Raw genomic sequence first — 5,119 nt, 5'->3', positions numbered from 1 at the left:
AAGATCCTGAGTCTACAACACTGAGAAAACAGATTTGTAAATAACAGAGTTTTGAATTTGGAACTAGTCTGAGTTTGTTACTTATCCTTGTACATTTCAATTCGGTTTGTAAAAACAGCACGATACTGCTTTATAAATATACAAACTTTAAATGAGTAAGGTATTAAAAACCTACTCCATCATAATCCTTGTTTTATCTTATATCGTATTAGCCAGTAGTACGGCTCAAAATGTCTTCCAGTTCAAGTCTTTCCTCAAAACCTCCGCAACTTTCAACTCTTTCATAATGTCTTCCAGTTCAAGTAACACTAAAAATATGCCCCACTCTAATTTAAACATTCTTGCACTTCTCAACCTATAACTGAAAAGTTAACTGGTACCAATTTTATGGCATGCAGTATGCAGTTCATGGCCTTCCTTTATAGCCATGATCTTGTTGGCATATTGATGGCACCATAACGGCTCCTACAGAAACCATTTAGGATGCCCCAAATCCAGCTTATACAATATGGTTCTGGAAGGGCAATTGTGTTAAAAGCTGGATTCTTGCTTCTATTTCAGAGAAATTGGTTGCTCCTCTATATGGAGCAAAGACTACTAAGCAAGCTTGGGATTCTCTCCAAACTCACATTGCATCAGCTTCAAGGTCATGGGTTGCTTTACTTAAGAGACAAATTTAAACTTTCTCTCAAGGTAATAAAACCTATACTGCTTATATTGATGAAGCTATAGCTCTCGCTGATCAATTAGCAGTAGTTGGAAAGCCAATGGATGATCAAGATCTTATTACTCACTTACTGGGAGGACTCAAGGTAAGTTACACTCCCTTCATTACCTCATATACTCTTACTACTCGAGATAATGATCTTACCTTGGATGATTTTCAAGCTGAACTACTCAACTTTAAGGCCCTCTTAGACAGTCAATAGTAAACCTCTGCAAATACTCACTAAGCTTTTGCTGCTAACAAGTTAAAAGTGCAACCTTTCATTAAAAACTTCAAAAGCCAAGTCTGAATAATAATTATAGACAAAATCAAGCTCCAGCTACATTCAATAATCATGGTTCCAGTTCTGTTCCACAGCAACACTCTCAATCACAAAGTGCTTCATCCAATAGGCCTACTTGCCAGATTTGTGGAAAAACAAATCATATAGCTCTTAACTGCTATGAAAGGTTCAAATATGCATATCAAGGTTGAATTCCTCCTGCTGAACTTGCTGCCATGGCCACTGAAACTAATGCCACACTTGATAATCAAATATGGTATGCTGACAGTGGGGCTAATGCACACATAACCAGTAATGCAGCAAATCTTACTACTCAGGATCCCTTTGAAGGTACAAACATGATCACAGTTGGCAATGGCACAGGTTTATCGATTCAAAATAATGGACACACTTCTCTTTTGATTGATAAACATTCCTTTCAATTGAAAAATATCTTAATTTGTCCAGATGCATCTATCAATCTCTTGTCTATCAACAAATTTTGTTTGGATAATGATTGTTATTTTGTTCTCACTAGCTGTCATTTCTTTGTCAAACATAACCAAACCAACAAAATCTTATTCCACGGTCAAGTTGAGAATGGACTATATCCTCTACCTAGCAACAAGAGCTTCTCTAATAAGATGCATTGCTTTGCAACTAAGTTAGGCACAAAGACAACTAAAGATGGTTCGCATAGTCGACTAAGACACCCCTTTGAACTTGTCTTAAATAGTTTATTTCAATCTGGACATCTACCTAGTACAAAACCATTTACCAAATCTACATTTTGTAAATCATGTCCTGTAGGAAAGGCAAAACAAGTTCCATACGATAGGTCTACACGACAAACAAATGGTCCACTAATTCTTGTACACTCTGATGTTTGGGTATCTCCCATAACCTTAGTAGGTGGTTGTCATTTTTATGTTCTTTTCATTGATGATTTTTCATGTTTCACATGGTTATATCCCATGGCTAATAAATTTGATGTACTTCATGTTTTCAAGCAATATAAAGCTCTTGTTGAAAATTACTTTTCTTGCAAGATCAAACAATTCCAAACAGACAATGGTGGTGAATATCTATCCAATGAATTTAAACTATTCTTAAGCACAAATGGTATTTCACATCGCCTCACTTGTCCATATTCTTCACCTCAAAATGGTATAGCCGAAAGAAAGCATCGCCACATCAGAGAAATGGGATTAACTTTTCTTGCACAATCACATATACCCAACACATATTGGCCTGATTCATTCCTAACATCAGTTTATTTAATTAACAGACTGCCAATAAAAGTTCTAAATAACCTATCTCCCTTTTACATACTCCATAAATATATTCCGAGATACAGTGACATGCGTGTCTTTGGATGCAGTTGTTATCCATTGCTTACACCATATGAAAAACATAAGCTTTGTTTCAAAAGTAAAAGATGTGTTTTTCTCGAATATTCAGTTCCACAAAAAGGATATAGATGTTTGGACTTAACTACTGGTAGATTTTACATTTCTTGCAATGTTATCTACGAGGCCTCTTTTCTAGCAACTGATATGGTGCCAGACTCCTCAACCAAAACTGAATTCGATGTTGTTGGTAAGGTTCCCAAATTCCCCACTTCTATTCCATTACCAATTCTTCCTGATATTACTCAGCAATCAGAACCATTACCTTCATGTCATGATAACCACTTGCCTTTTCCAAGCACAGAGCCCACTACTCATATCACCAATAATCCTACTTCCTCATCTCCAAATTCTACTCCTACTCCTACTCAAAATCCTCCAATAGAGTCCAACACACCACTTTTATCTCCATCTCCACAAACTGAGCCTCTCAACTTGCCTCCACCCCCACCAATTCATCAGATTGTTACACGTTCAAAAAATGGAAACCTTAAGCCCAAACAGTTTTCAAGTTTTCAGACCTTTTACTCCACTCGACATCCACTTCGTGTGTTGTCCTCTTTTATCATGAAAATTAACCAAGTTGCTATGCGCAAGCTGTAACTGTCTCTGAATGGAGGGATGCTATGGGTCGTGAGTTTGATGCATTAATTGGCCAATGGTACATGGTCACTATGTCCACGACCAGTTCATCAACCTGTGGTTCGAAATAAATGGGTATACAAGTTTAAAAGAAAACAAGATGGCAGCATAGAGAGGTACAAGGCATTTTTGGTGGCCAAAGGGTTTGATCAACGTGATGGACTAGATTATCATGAGACTTTTTCTCCAGTAATTAAACCCCCTACAATTCGTTTAGTTCTGGCACTAGCAGTTAATTTTCACTAGCCCATTCATCAGCTAGACATCTCTAATGCTTTCTAGCATGGCATATTGGATGAGGAGGTATTCATGCAGCAACCAAAGGGATTCATTGAAAAAACTCAACATGATTTTGTTTGCAGGTTACATAAATCTTTATATGGGCTAAAGCAAGCTCCACGAGCTTGGTTTCGAAGGCTCTCTCAACAACTAAATGAATATGGTTTTCTGGAATCATCACTTGTTACATCTCTCTTTATTTATACAAAGAATGGCTTTCAAATATTTGTTCTTGTCTACGTAGATGACATTATCGTGACAGGATCAAATCAATAGGCTATTCATCACTTTATTGCTCAACTTGGCACATACTTGCAACTCAAAGACCTTGGGAATTTGAGTTACTTCTTAGGTGTGCAAGCATGCCGTGATTCCAATGGTCTTCACTTGCAACAAAGTAAATATATCACTGATCTCTTGCATAAGATGAACATGGCTAGAGCAAAACCATTTTCATCTCCCACAGTTTCTGGAAAGAAATTGATAGCTCAAGATGGATTATTACTCAAAGTTCCAAGTCAATACAGAATGGTAGTTTGAGCACTCCAATATTGCACCATTTCAAGGCCTGATATTTCTTATATTGTTAATCAATTATGTCAATTCATGCATTGCCCATGAGAAGGACATTGGACAGCTCTCAAACGTGTTCTATGATACCTCGAGGGGACAGTTGATTATGGTCATTATTACTCACCATCAAGCATAGAGTTAAATGCTTATTTTGATTCGGATTGGGCAAGCAATCCAGATGACAGACACAGCAACAGTGGATATGGAGTTTTTCTGGGCAACAACTTAATTTCTTGGAGTGCTAAGAAGCAAAGTGTGGTCTCTCATTCCAGTACAGAAGCATAATACATGTCTCTTGCATTAGTTACTGCTGAACTCTATTGGATGAGAATGTTGTTCAAAGAATTAAACATTGTTCTAGCTAAATGTCCAATAATTTGATGTGACAATATAAGAGCAATGGCACTGGCTTCTAATCCAGTCTTCCATGCTAGAACAAAACATATTGAAGTGGACTATCACTTTGTGAGAGAAAAAGTGGTAAATAAAGATGTTCAAGTCTTTCATATTTCAACTGAAGATCAAATTGCAAATATATTTACTAAGGGACACACAGCCTTACAGTTTAAATTTCTAAGGTCCAAACTGATGATCTGCTTGCTACCCATAAGTTTGCAGGGGGTGTTAGCTTGACTGAGTATACAGAAGAATTAGAAGATCCCGAGTCTACAGCACTGAGAAAATAGATTTGTAAATAACAGAGTTTTGAATTTTGAACTAGTCTATTAAGATAAGTTTGTTACTTATCCTTGTACATTTGAATTCAATCTGTAACTACAACATGATACTGCTTTATAAATATACAAACTTTAATCGAGTAAGGTATTAAAAACCTACTCCATCATAATCCTTGTTTTATCTTACAAATACCACCATCTTGGTTCATTCGATGACATTTGGGAGCGAAATTCCTGACATTTCATTCACTCAGAATTTATCTTGCGGTGACCATTCAAGTGTTGAATTTAGCGGGCGGAAGGTTTACATCCTGTCCTCGCCTTGTTGCGTCTTTTTGCCAAGGGGAGGGGTATTTTCGCCTTTTCTTTCTTTTGAAGAAGTTCCTGCTCTCGTCCTTTCTTCAAGGGAGATTGGACAGAGCGGAGAAGGTAGGCTTGTGGTCTCGATAGGCGTGGTCTTTCAGTCGTCTCCTCCCGTAGCTTCTCCATCATGTCATCTTGAACTAGCCGATGATCTTGTAACACCCCATATTTTAGTGTATTTTTAATG

The sequence above is a fragment of the Juglans regia genome, chromosome 2 (assembly GCF_001411555.2).
Source record: "Juglans regia cultivar Chandler chromosome 2, Walnut 2.0, whole genome shotgun sequence".
In the NCBI taxonomy this organism is placed as follows: Eukaryota; Viridiplantae; Streptophyta; class Magnoliopsida; order Fagales; family Juglandaceae; genus Juglans; species Juglans regia.
This window is presented reverse-complemented; position numbering follows the sequence as displayed.